The 14,570-nt window shown below is 44.4% G+C and overlaps 1 long non-coding RNA gene across 1 annotated transcript in view; it reads right to left on the reverse strand.

Moving 5' to 3' along the window:
- LOC141987278 (uncharacterized) overlaps nt 1–14,570 on the reverse strand; it is an 87,622-nt gene that overhangs the window by 45,176 nt on the left and 27,876 nt on the right. Inside the window, exon 4 of the long non-coding RNA XR_012639485.1 lies at nt 1,012–1,119. This is a non-coding gene — a long non-coding RNA (uncharacterized LOC141987278). The remainder of the gene's footprint in view (nt 1–1,011; nt 1,120–14,570) is intronic.

Consider the following 14,570-nt stretch of genomic DNA (forward strand, 5'->3'; position numbering starts at 1 on the left):
GTTTTAAAGTTAAAATCCATTAGAATTTTTTGTTTCAAAATGAATAATTTATCATACAAATGCATGCAGTATTCTTAAATGATGGAATTTAAAAGCTTTGCAACATTGTATTTTGTCCACCCATTTTAGTAATTTAAGGGTTTACCATATTTCACTACTTGTGAAATCTGTTAAATCTTGTTCATGAAGCTATTACTCATGGGAAATAACTAAAGAAGAATCTACCAAAAAAAGCCTACTTTAAAAAGTCTGTTGCGTTCTGACTGTATAGCAGCCCCATAACATAAATCCATTCTCTCTCAGTTCTGTACTCCTGGCCCTAAATGGGCAGAATTTTTTTCCCTTACAATGTTATCGCCTGCTGTACTCAGGATAGGATCCTAGCTAGTACATTTCCTTATCTGGGAATCCTTGATTGGTGTCTGGTCGATATGTTCCATGAGTGACACAATCTCTCTTGAAAGGTCCATAGAACCAGATTGTTCTGGTACCAGTAAACAACTGAGGGATGGCATGCTAATGTCAAAGTCCAACACTGTAGGCAGGTAGGTGCCATGGTCCGTACATCCTTATTGTCAATGAACTGTCCCACAAACGGTTATGATATTTCAGAATGGGGAAAGGCTTCCCATAGAGGTACCGACAGAATTTTTTTTTAACTCCAAAACAATAACTAGTCATTCTTTCTCAAGTGGGATTAGCCCCTTTTAGCTTTAGTCAGTGACCTGGAGACATAACCAATTGGTTGTTGTCTGAGATGCCCCAAATTATGAGACAAAACTGCCCCTACCCCATATGCCCATAGGGCAAGGCATCACATGCCCAGATTAATCCTTTGCCCAGGTCAAAATGAACAAGGCACTCCAAGGTCTTGAGTGGCTTTTTAGACTCCTGGATAGCTCTCTCGTCTCTTTCCCCAATGCCAGTGGGTCTCACTTCTCAAGAGATGATACAAAGGATCTAAAAGGGCTGAAACATTTGGGAAAAACCTGTGATTATAATGTAACATACCTTGCAGCTCAGTTGTGTTCTGAGGGGCTGAGGCTTGTTCAGTAGCTGTGAATTTGTCTGCCACAGGGTAAATCCTCTCTTTGTCTTTCCATAGCCAAGGCACCACTTCTGGTCCAAAAAAAAAAAAAAAGTATTTGCTTGTTTGAAATGAAGTTAATAGATTCTGAGAACAGAAGGGACCAGTGTGATCATTTAGTTTGACCTCCTGTATAATACAGGCTAGAAAACTTCCCCCAAATAATTCCTACAGCACATCTTTTAGAAAAACATCCAATCCTGATCTAAAAATTGTCAGTGATGGAGAATCCACCACAACCCTTAATAAATTGTTCCAATGGCTAATTACTCTAACTGTTAAAATAATTATTTCTTATTTCAAGTCTGAATTTGTTTAGCTTCAACTTCCAGCCATTGGATCATATTATATCTTTGTCTGCTAAATTGAAGCGCCCACAATTAAAGACTTGTTCTCCATGTAGATAGTTATAGACTGTATTCAAGTCATCCCTTAACCTTCTCTTTGTCAAACTAAATAGATGGAGCTCCTTAAGTCAATTACTATGAGCATGGGCGGCGTATATAAGAGGCTTGGGAAGGCTAAGCCTCCCCAGATTAAAAAAGGTTGGCCACATAGGGGGCAAATGCCGGATGCAGATCACCTCCCTTTGGAGGCCAGCCAGCCCCCCGCCTTTGCGCCCTGGTAGCACAAGCACTGGAAGCTCTCTAGAAGTGTGTGGGAGGTGGTCAAAGACATCCGGACCATGGCCTTGCTCCCACTCTGCCCCCCACAAGGCCCCGCTCACAGTTTGCCCCTCCTCCCTGTTGCTCCACCCCAAGGACTCGCCCCTGCTTGGCCTCTCCCACCGGGGCTCCGCCCTCTTCCTGCCCAAACTCCAACTCTTCTCCTGAGACCCTGCCCAACACTTGTTCCTCTTCACCCCCCCATAAGGGCAAGTGACAGGGAGCGGAGAGGACTGAGTGGTAGGCAGGGTATCAGGGGAAAGAGGTGGAGTGGGGGCAGGAAGAAGTGGGGTTGCAGGAGAAGAGGTGCAGCAGGGACGGGGTTGTGGGGGTAAGAGGCTAAGCAGAGTCGGGGCCTCAATAAGAGGCGGAGTGCAGGTGGAGCCTTGGGGGGAGGGCAGATTGAGACGGCAGGGCCACGGTCCAGGTGCCAGTGGCCTCCCCACTTCTAGGAAGCTTCCAGTGCTACTGGGAATAGCCTCCCTAAAGAAAAGACTCACGAGCTGCCTATGACTATAAGGCATGTTTTCTAATCTTTTTATCATTCACGTGGCTCCTCTGAACCCTCTTCAATTTATCAACATCCTTTTTGAAGTGTGGGAACCAGAACTGGACACAATATTCCAGCAGTGGTCACATCAGTGTCAAATGCAGAGGTTAAATAACCTCTCTTCTCCTACTCATGATTCTCCTTTTTCTGCATCCCAGGATTGCATTAGCCCTTTTGGCCACAGCATCACCCTGGGAGCTCATGTTCAGCTGATTGTCCACTGTGACCCCCAAATCTTTTTCAGCATCACTGCTTCCCTGGATAGAGTCCTTCATCCTGTAAGCATGGCCTACATTCTTTGTTCCTAGATGTATACATTTACATTTAACCAGATTAAAATGCATATTGTTTGCTTGCATCTAGTTTACCAGATTGCTCTGTATCAGTAACCTGCTCTCTTCATTATTTATCACTCCTCCAATTTTAGTGTCGTCTGCAAACTTTATCAGTGATTATTTAGTTTTCTTCCAGGTCATTGATAAAAATGTTAAATAGCATAAGCCCAAGAACTGATCCCTGTGGGACCCCACTGGAAACATACCTGCTTGATGACAATTCCCATTTACAATGATATTTTATGACCTCTCTCTTAGACATTTTTTAATCCATATAACGTGTCACACTAATTTTATATCATTTTGGTTTTTTAATCAAAATGTTGATCAGTACCAAATCAAACATCTTATAGAAGTGTAAACACATCAGCACAAGAGCATATGCTGCAGGATAGATTGGTTGGTGTAATTAATAATAATAGAATCATAGAAGATTAGGGTTGGAAGAGCCCTCAGGAGATCATCTAGTCCAACCCCATGCTCAAAGCAGGACCAACACCAACTAAATCATCCCAGCCAGGGCTTTTTCAAGTCAGGCCTTCAAAACCTCTAAGAATGGAGATTCCACCACCTCCCTAGGTAACCCATTCCAGTGCTTCACCACCCTCCTAGTGAAATAGTGTTTCCTCATATCCAGCCTAGACCTCCCCCACTGCAACTTGAGACCATTGCTTCTTGTTCTGTCATCTGCCACCACTGAGAACAGCCAAGCTCCATCCTCAGGTAGTTGAAGGCTGATATCAAATCCCTCCTCACTCTTCTCTCCTGCAGACTAAATAAGCGTCTCCTCATAAGTCATGTGTCCCAGCCCACTCATCGTTTTCATTGCCCTCCGATGGACTCTCTCCAATTTGTCCACATTCTGGAGTATTGCATCCAGTGGGGGGCCCAAAACTGGATGCAATACTCCAGATGTGGCCTCACCCATGACAAATAGAGGGGAATAATCACTTCCCTCGATCTGCTGGCAATGCTTCTACTAATGCAATCCAATATGCCATTAGCCTTCTTGGCAATAAGGGAACACTGCTGACTCATATCCAGCTTCTCAACCACTGTAATCTCCAGGTCCTTTTCTGCAGAACTGTGGCTTAGCCAGTCAGTCCCCAGCCTGTAGCAATGCCTGGGATTCTTCCATCCTAAGTGCAGGACTCTGCACTTGTCCTTGTTGAACCTCATCAGATTTCTTTTGGCCCAATCCTCCAATTTGTCTAGGTCACTTTGGACCCTATCCCTACCCTCCAGCACATCTACCTCTCCCCCCAGCATAGTGTCATCTGCAAACTTTCGGAGGGGGCAATCCATCCCATCATCCAGATCAGGGGTGGGCAAACTTTTTGGCCTAAGCGCAGCATCGGGTTTCTGAAATTGTATGGAGGGCCGGTTAGGGGAGGCTGTGCCTCCCCAAACAGCCAGGCATGGCCCGGCCCCCGCGCCCATCCGACACCCCCCTTGCTTCTCGCCCCCTGACAGCCTCCCTGGGACTCCTGCCCCATCCAACCCCCCCATTCCCTGACAGCCCCCCGGGGACCCCTGCCACATCCACACACCGCCTGCTCTCGGTCCCCTGACCCCCCCGACCCTCCGCCCCTAACTGCCCCCCGCCCGCCCCATCCAACCCCCCCTCCTGACTGCCCCCCCCGGGACCCCTGCCCCATCCAACCACCCCTTCTCCCTGACTGCCCCCAGACCCCTTGCCCCTAACTGCCCCCCCACCCCATTCAACCCCCCCTCCTTCCTGACTGCCCCCCCAGGACCCTTGCCCCCATTCAACCCCCGTTCCCCACCCTCTGACCATCCCGATCCCTATCCATGCCCCTGACCACCCCCCCGAAATCCCCTGCCCTCTATCCAACCTGCCCCCCCCCCCGCTCCCTGCCCCCTTACCACGCTGCCTGGAGCACCGGTGGCTGGCGGCATGGCTGCACCAGGACAGGCAGCCACGCCGCGCAGCACGGACCACTGGGTCAGGCTGAGCTCTGCAGCCCCGCCACCCAGAGCGCTGCCCACACAGCGGCATGGCTGCGGGGCGGGGAGGACAGTGGGGGGGGGGCCGGGGACAAGCCTCTCGGGCCAGGAGCTCAGGGGCCGGGCAGGACGGTCCCGCGGGCTGGATGTGGCCCGCAGGACGTAGTTTGCCCACTTCTGATCCAGATCATAAATAAAGATGTTGAACAAAACCGGCCCCAGCACCAACCGCTGGGGTACTCCGCTTGATACCGGCTGCCAACTAGATATTGAGCCGTTGATCACTACCCGTTGAGCCTGACAATCTAGCCAGTTTTCTATCCACCTTATAGTCCATTCATCCAATCCATACTTTAACTTGCTGGCAAGAATGTGGGAGACCACATGAAAAGCTTTGCTAAAGTCAAGATATATCACATCCACCGCTTTCCCCATATCCACAGAGCCAGTTATCTCATCATAGAAGGCAATCATGTCAGACAGGCATGACTTGCCCTTGGTGAATCCCTGTTGACTGTTCCTGATCACCTTCTTCTCCTCCAAGTGCTTCAAAATGGTTTCCTTGAGGACCTGCTCCATGATTTTTCCAGGGACTGAGGTGAGGCTGACCAGTCTGTAGTTCCCTGCGTTCTCCTTCTTCCCTTTTTAAAAGATGGACACTATATTTGCCTTTTTCCAGTCATCCGGGACCTCACCCGATCACCATGAGTTTTCAAAGATAATGGCTCTGCAATCACATCAGCCAATTCCCTCAGCAACATCGGATGCATTAAATCTGTACCCATGGACTTGTGCATGTCCAGCTTCTCTAAATAGTCCTTAACCTGTTCTTTCACCACCGAAGGCTGCTCACCTCCTCCCCATATCATGTTTCCCAGGACAGCAGTGTGGGAGCTGACCTTGTCTGTGAAGGCCGAGGCAAAAAAGGCATTGACTACTTCAGCTTTTTCCACATCATGTGTCACTAGGTTGCCTCCCCGATTCAGTAAGGGTCCCACAATTTGCCTGACCTTTTTCTTGTTGCTAACAAACCTATAGAAGCCCTTCTTGTTACCCTTCACATCCCTTGCTAGCTGCAACTCCAGTTGTGTTTTGGCCTTCCTGATTACACTCCTGCATGCTCAAACAATATATTTGTACTCCTTCCTAGTCATCTGTCCAAGTTTCCACTTCTTGTAAGCTTCCTTTTTGTGTTTAAGCTCACTGAAGATTTCACTGTTAAGCCAACCTGGTTGCCTGCTATATTTTCTATTCTTTCTGCACATCAGGATGGTTTGTTCCTGCACCCTCAATAAGGCTTCTTTAAAATACAGCCAGCTTTCCTGGACTCCTTTCCCCCTCATATTAGCCTCCCAGGGGATCCTGCCCATCAGTTCCCTAAGGGAGTCAAAGTCTGCTTTTCTGAAGTCCAGGGTCCATATTTTGCTACTCTCCTTTCTTCCTTTTGTGAGGATCCTGAACTCAACCATCTCATGGTCACTGCTGCCTAGGTTGCCACCCACTTCTATTTCCCCTACCAATTCTTCCCTGTTTGTAAGCAGCAGGTCAAGAGGAGAATGGCCCCTGGTTGGTTCCTCCAGTAGTTGCACCAGGAAGTTGTCCCCAACACTCTCCAAAAACTTCCTGGATTGTCTGTGCACTGCTGTATTGCTTTCTCAGAAAATGTCAGGGTGACTGAAGTTCCCCATTAGAACCAGGGCCTGTGTTCTGGAAACTTCAGTTAATTGTCCGAAGAAAGCCTCATCTACCTCATCTTCCTGGTCCTGTGGTCTATAGCACATGCCCACCATGACAGCACCCTTGTTGCTCTCACTTCTAAACTTAACCCAAAGACAGTAATGACAGTATTCATAGACCACTGCTGGAAGAGGGGAATTTAAATTGGTCCAAAGCAGTAGAATTGACATCAGCAAAAAGCAGCAGTGAAAAACTTACAAGATTTTCAATTAGAATGCAGGGACAGTCAAACTAATTCAATAAACAAAATGCAAAGTGATATGGAAGGGGCTCATGCTCCTGAGGGGTGTTTCATAAGAACATCAGAATGTCTGTACTGAGGAACCAATCAGGGGTCGTTCTCCTCTTGACCTGCTGCTTACAAACAGGGAAGAATTGGTAGGGGAAGTAGAAGTGGGTGGCAACTCCATGCTCTGTGTGTCCCTAGGCCTCTGACTGCCAGATGCTGGGTGTAACGGTCTACGCCCCGAGGGTCCAGGCAGCATGGCCTAGCAGCCAGAGTCATTAGGGCAGCCCTTAGGTGCAGGGCAGCACAGCCTAGCGGCCAGAGTCTATAAAGCAGCCCTTTGGTGTAGGGCAGCGTGGCCTAGTGGCCAGAGTCTATAGAGGCAGGATGCCCACCAAGGGGTGTGGTGGCCCCGGTAGACCTAACAGTGGCATAGCAACTTGCCACTGACTCAGCGGGGGGGGGGGGCGGTCCAACATGCTGAGGTTTCCCAGGTGGGAAGTACCACTCCGTTACCCTTCCTGGGTCACTTCCTACCAGTGTCTGCATTGGGGTCAACCATGAGACGTCAGGTTCTCCATGGTCAGCTGGGTCGGTCACCTCCGGTGGCTCCTCCAGTCACCAGGATTCAGGTGGGTCCAGCAAGGCTCTGATTCCTGGTGCAGTCATTGGCTGTGGCTGGCCCTCCACAGGAGCTTCCCCTGCAGCCTTCCACCCAGAATGAGCTGGGCTTCCTCCCTTTATACTGCTAGAGCATTTGGAGCATGCCCAGTCCCACCGGGAAGGCGGGACTTCTGCTGTCAGTAATATGGGCTTAACCCTGTCTGGGCTAGTGCAGGGTAAGCAGACCGCGTCACACTGAGACTGGACAACAGGGGATGGATCGCTTGATGATTGCTCTGTTCTGTTCATTCCCTGTGAAACATCTGGCACTGGCTACTATCTCCCACTGTAGAACCTGTCTAGGTGGTAGGTTCTGTGCTTGTCCTGGTAAAATATAAAAGCCCAAAGAGAAGTTTACCAGTCCTGGTAATCCAAAGGCAAAAATCTGTTAGGCAGAGATTGATTTCAAGAACTAAAACTGAACTATGAGGAAATTTTCAAATTAGACCCTAGAAAAACACCAGACAAGAAGTCACATAATATTGTTTCTATGTCCTGATTTGACTATCAGTCCTACAAAACAGCTTTTTAAATGGTTGTTTCAACACTTTCAGTGCAAATATTTCAGCAAAACCAAATTCACATGTGAATTGTAACACATTCTCTTTTCATGAATACTGTTGCAAACAAAAATTCTCTCATAGGAATGTCTAAATGAACAGCACTTAGATACTATGGTGATGGGTGTTACAGAAAATCTTTAATAAATAGATTACCATTAAACCAAATTCATAGTTTATATTCAAATGAATGTTTGCAAATACCAGCTCGAGATCTCCTACATACAGTTTCACTAATCATCTAGTATTTTGTAATAACAAAGAATGGATGCAAACCCCATGAAATATAAAACATCTCAGCAATACACTTCTTCAGAGTTCCCTTGAGGCAAATCAGGGTACCTTATATAAAATTATTAGAAGTATTCAGCCAATGAAGTTTAGTAGCCTGCAGCTCATAAACAGAAATGATAATGTCATAAGAGAAGAAGTATAAATAAAAGGAAAAATAACGAGACAAGAACATAACTTTCCTAGATATTCTCAGGTACAACACGTACTGGCAAAAGGGCGTGGATGTTCTCCAACAGACTTCACTATACTGAAATTTCAGCCAATTAATAGCAGCCACAAAATGGCTGATAACATTCTTACTCTCATGCAATGCACAGCAATTCTTCCACCACTTCCCATCCAGCGTTTCTTGGTTATCTGAGCAGGCATGGACGATAGTATATAGCAGTAATAACAAGCATAGCTCTCATGAATTATTCTTTGGGCCCTTCCCCTCTGGCAAAGTTTTATAGAATCTAATAGAAAATTATAAACTTTTCATAGTTGTTTTTAACTATCCTATAGAATTGCATTCAGAGCATATTCCTGCTACAGGATGGTTAAAAAAAACGATAGAACAAATACAATTCCCTACGAATTCGTATACGTTGTCAGAATAATTTCTACAAAACTGTACTGGTTTCATCCCTACTAAATACCATATTGTTTTTCCATAAACGTTTCTCCCAAGTACGTCCTGAGTTGCTCAGCTATTGCAAGAATCTTGATTTCAGAACTTTAATTCATTGACTCCCCACCAGTCTCCTCAGACAAAGTAAGACATTTGGATATTTTTACATCTCTACAATACTTCAGGTTTCCCACATAAAGGGAGAATTCACTTTATAAAGCCACTGTTGTTAGCACATTGGGGCATATCTCCCATTTGCCTGCTTACTCCTCCAAGTCGGAGTTTCATTGCTTGTGTTCTCTTACGAATTTCATTGCACTGTCAGCCTTGAGATTTATTTATTTAATGGTTATGCTTATTAAGTTTAATTTCAATAGCAGGAAAATAACTGGGACAAAATGGTTGAAATAACCTACTTTGTACTATTGCACTTGATAGCAAGTGTTCAGATTAATGAGCAGGATAGGGTGGATTTCCTAATTTTTGGTGGAGTTCATTCCACTCTGAGTAACACTAAATCATCCCTACCAAAGACAGCTCTTGTTCCTGGCTCATAAATATCATATTTTTACCTTTTAGAATGCACCCAAGTGCAGGAACCAGGCACAACTGTTGTTCCTCCTAGTGCCCCTATGGGCACAAGCCTACCCAAAGGGGGAAAGAAGGTGTCTGGGCTTTAAGAACTCATACTGCTCCTCCACAGCAGCCAACAAAGCTTTCAAGTACAGAAATAATATGCTCCCCTTGCAAGCCAGAGAATTCAATGATGTACTATGTCTCAGAGCTCCCAGGTACATTTGTGAGCCCTGTATCCAAGACTGTGTGTTTCAGGCACAACAGATTGCTAATTCTACATGTATCAGATAGATAGGATATTGTCCAATACTAATTTTGTGTCATACAAATATACTATTACAACAAAATCTGTACAATAAAAAAAATACACCTTTAAAGTTGATTTTTTAAATACATTTAAACTCTAGGTATCATAAAGTCAATGCAGCATAAGTACCTTCAACACAGATGCTAGAAAAAAAAATCTTTCTGGGTTGTTTTTCTATTGAAAAAATTACAACCTGAAAAATGTGGGTCTAAGATCCCCCAGCAAGATCTGCATATTCTGCCCTGTCACTCAGATGTAACAAAGGGCAAAACTTGGCTCATAGAGCATCTTCAAATAACTAGCTTTTCAGTGTGCACTGGTGCAATGAATAGCAATTCATTCCAGAGAAATACAATGACTGGAGGTACGAATGGCTTTACGATGTCTGGAAGTTTTCATATTTGCCTCTAACTGAGACCCATTGCACTTAGTACTGGATCCAGTACTATGACACTCTGAAAAGGAAGCCAAAGCACCTACTTCTTTCTGGGTGCCCTTAGTGGAAGTCAGAGTGCTCATTTAAAAAAAAAAACTCCCTTCACTCTTCACTAATGTCAGGAACAACCCACAGGGCTGCTGCCTGCATCTCTTACCCACCCTCCCCCAGCTTCAATCACATAACTCATTTGTTTACAATTACTATGGCAACAATGGATGCTATGGAAACTATTAATAAACTGTCACTGGGAAAAAAAATCAAGAAAGAGTAATGACATTTTACAATAAATTGCAGGAAGATAAAACGTTTCAGATTTTCAGCCTAATTAATTTAGGGCAGATTCTAATCTCCTTTCTCACATTCAATAGTACCTTACTCCTTGAGTACTCCCAGTGGGTATAGTACTACTAAGCTAGAATAAGAGTATCAGAATCTAGCTATAATTTGTTTTCAGTTTCCCATTCCTACTTAGTTCTTTTCGATTCTCTCTCTCTTTCCTTTTTGACTGAAAGAAATTTCTTTAGATGAGGCATGTTTTTAAATCCACTATTCCCTTTATTTACTATTAACTATCTAGTAATGTGGGCCTTATAGTAACTGAGCACTTCACAATCTTTAATATATTTATCCTTCCAACAGCCCTGGGAGGTAGGGAAGTGCTATTATTCCCATTTTACAGATGGAGAAGTGAGGCACAGAGACACTAAGTGACTTTCTCAGGATCACAGGGAAAGTCTGCAGTGGAACTGGGAATTTAATCTGGGTCTCTAGGTGCCAGTTTAGTACCCCAGCCACTGGATCATCCTTCCTTACCATAGAAGTTTTATTGTAATTTATGGTTGGTTTCAGAGTAACAGCCGTGTTAGTCTGTATTCGTAAAAAGAAAAAAGAAAAGGAGTACTTGTGGCACCTTAGAGACTAACCAGTTTATTTGAGCATGAGCTTTCGTGAGCTACAGCTCACTTCATCGGATGCATAGCATATCGTGGAAACTGCAGAAGACATTATATACACACAGAGACCATGAAACAAAACTTCCTCCCACCCCACTCTCCTGCTGGTAACAGCTTATCTAAAGTGATCATCAAGTAGGGCCATTTCCAGCACAAATCCAGGTTTTCTCACCCTTCCCCCCCCCCACCCACACATACAAACTCACTCTCCTGCTGGTAATAGCCCATCCCTCTTTGAAACCTCTCTTTATAATGCGCATGATAATCAAGGTGGGTCATTTCCAGCACTAATCCAGGTTTTCTCACCCCCCCCCACACACCCCCCTCCAAAAACCACACACACAAACTCACTCTCCTGCTGGCAATAGCTCATCTTACAATGTGCACAGCAATAATCCAAGTTTAACCAGAACGTCTTGGGGGGGGTTTGTAGGAAAAAAACAAGGGGAGATAGGCTACCTTGCATAATGACTTAGCCACTCTCAGTCTCTATTCAAGCCCAAATTAATAGTATCCAATTTGCAAATGAATTCCAATTCAGCAGTTTCTCGCTGGAGTCTGGATTTGAAGTTTTTTTGCTTTAAGATAGCGACCCTCATGTCTGTGATTGCGTGACCAGAGAGATTGAAGTGTTCTCCGACTGGTTTATGAATGTTATAATTCTTAACATCTGATTTGTGTCCATTTATTCTTTTACATAGAGACTGTCCAGTTTGACCAATGTACATGGCAGAGGGGCATTGCTGGCACATGATGGCATATATCACATTGGTGGATGTGCAGGTGAACGAGCCTCTGGTAGTGTGGCTGATGTTGTTAGGCCCTGTGATGGTGTCCCCTGAATAGATATGTGGGCACAGTTGGCAACGGGCTTTGTTGCAAGGATAGGTTCCTGGGTTAGTGGTTCTGTTGTGTGGTATGTGGTTGTTGGTGAGTATTCGCTTCAGGTTGGGGGGCTGTCTGTAGGCAAGGACTGGCCTTTCTCCCAAGATTTGTGAGAGTGTTGGGTCATCCTTCAGGATAGGTTGTAGATCCTTAATAATGCGTTGGAGGGGTTTTAGTTGGGGGCTGAAGGTGACGGCTAGTGGCGTTCTGTTATTTTCTTTGTTAGGCCTGTCCTGTAGTAGGTGACTTCTGGGAACTCTTCTGGCTCTATCAATCTGTTTCTTCACTTCCGCAGGTGGGTATTGTAGTTGTAAGAATGCTCGATAGAGATCTTGTAGGTGTTTGTCTCTGTCTGAGGGGTTGGAGCAAATGCGGTTGTATCGCAGAGCTTGGCTGTAGACGATGGATCGTGTGGTGTGGTCAGGGTGAAAGCTGGAGGCATGTAGGTAGGAATAGCGGTCAGTAGTAATTTATTTCTACTATCGTATAATTTATTTTTTTCTCTAAAGTATAGAGACAAATAATCAAAACTTTTTTAAAGGGTACAATATAGAGAAATAAGACTGCAGTGACATGGGCTATTCATAGGTGTCAGCCTCCAAGGAAGTTCTCACTGGATGTATTTCAGCAGTAGAGAACAGCTGGGGCACACACCAAGTTGTCCCTGGGTCTCATACCTAAGCATTCTAATCAAGGTTCTGAAAAGCTTGCATTTCTAACAGATTTTTGTTCCTCTTGACTTGTCTGAAGAGTCTAAAGAGGAAGATGGATCTGCGAAGATAATACCTTTGAAGAACCCAGTTATTGCTAAGTACCATTCCTTTCTCCTTCATAGATTTGCCTCTGTAGATTAAGAAGTAAAAAACTGAGAAGGAATGCTGGAGAGTGCTTTACTGACTAGATTCTGAAGGTACGCCTTTCCGGATTGAACACCTGGTTCAGATACAGGCTTGAGAATGAAAGTGTGAATCAAATTCCAGGAGACAGTCGAATAAATCTAAAAGATAGAAATATTACTGAGGCAGCTAGACTTCCAAAGCTTTCTGACAGTGTGATAACACAACAGTGCAAAGATTCAGACAATTTTTGAACAAAGATTGTTTCCTCTTAAGAATCCCCACATTCTATGAACAACCATGATGATATGGTAAAGGATTTAGCTCTCCAAAAAAGAAAAAAGAAAAGGAATACTTGTGGCACCTTAGAGACTAACTCTAAGGTGCCACAAGTACTCCTTTTCTTTTTTCTTTTTACGAATACAGACTAACACGGCTGTTACTCTGAAACATAGCTCTCCAAAGTAACTAAAGGTCCTTTTAATATCCAGTTTGACCTGGAGGACCTAAAAGGATGTGATCTACTATAGATTAAACTCTGACACCATCTTGGGCAGCAGGACGTTGGGTTACTTTGTACTTATGACAAATTCTAAAGGTCATAAACCAAGGCAATGATCACCCAAAAGAGCTGCCTATAGGAGTCCTAGCAGCCACATTGAAGCAGATTCTTATACAGGAAATTGAACTAAGAGCTGAAAGGCAGACTTCTGAGGGAAACAGGTCCCCAGCTCCATGAAACCCGGGGGGGGGGCGGGCGGAATTTAGAACAAAATAACTATACAATCAGTATGGCCAGAATTGATGTTTATACTCCTTTCTATACTTATACAATTTACATCCTTAGCTAAGACACTTTGTCCTTCAGTTTCTATTTCTGACAATCACTCAGTATTATTGTGGATTCTGTTCCTGACTCTTTCACTAAATCACTCTATGATGTCAGCAAATCTTAACTCTTGTTCAGCTTGCTTTGTTCATTTGGAAAATGCAATGAATGCAAATGCATACAATAATGCATAGCTACTTCACAAGGTGGTTGTAAGGCTTAGTCCCTGATCATTGCTTGTAAAGTGTTTTAGAGCCTTGCATGACAAATCACCCTACTTTCACGAGTAATTTATTATGAGCAACAAGACTGCCGAGTTCAACGGCGTAGAAGGAATTAGAATCACTGGGGAAAATCATAAAGGCTGGCACATAGTGGTATAAATTACTGGCCTCCATACCTGAAGCTTATTTGTTAAATTGTTCCTTGAAAGTGTCTTCTAATTGTTGTCAGCTCTGCGTAGAGCCCAGCACAATAACCTAGGCCCCACTTCTCCTGCAGTGGGAGAATAGTGATGGCACTCTGATTTCCAAGCCCTTTTTACATAAAACAAGGCAGCAAAGCTTCAAGATGCTCCCTAAAAAATCTCACTGAGCTTCCCTCAAATCCTCAAACACTCATTGCACAGACCAGGGTGGTCATGATGGACAGGAACTATTTACAGGACAGGAGAAGAAGAGCAGGGGTGTAAAAATTGTTTTACAGGCCCACCCCAAAATTCTAAGCCTGGCTCTATAGCCCTCTAACTAACCTCAGGGGCATAAATAGGAAAATAAACAGTTCTATAGTATGAAAAATGTCTGAGAAACTGGATTTATTTTATTGATGTCTGAACTCACCTTTCTGTAAGGGGATGGAATAAGAAGCCACAAAGGCTGTGACTTTCGTATCTAGGTAACATGATTATGGCATTAATAAAAACTGTGAACTCTAATTTCACATAAACATATAAACTGGTCCAACTGTAATGAGGGAATTGTGTGAAAATGCAGAAAATACCATTGCTAGAACTGTCACGTTCACAATTAATTTTAAGGAACCTTGAACAAA

This window comes from Natator depressus, chromosome 5 (assembly GCF_965152275.1).
Source record: "Natator depressus isolate rNatDep1 chromosome 5, rNatDep2.hap1, whole genome shotgun sequence".
Taxonomy (NCBI): domain Eukaryota; kingdom Metazoa; phylum Chordata; order Testudines; family Cheloniidae; genus Natator; species Natator depressus.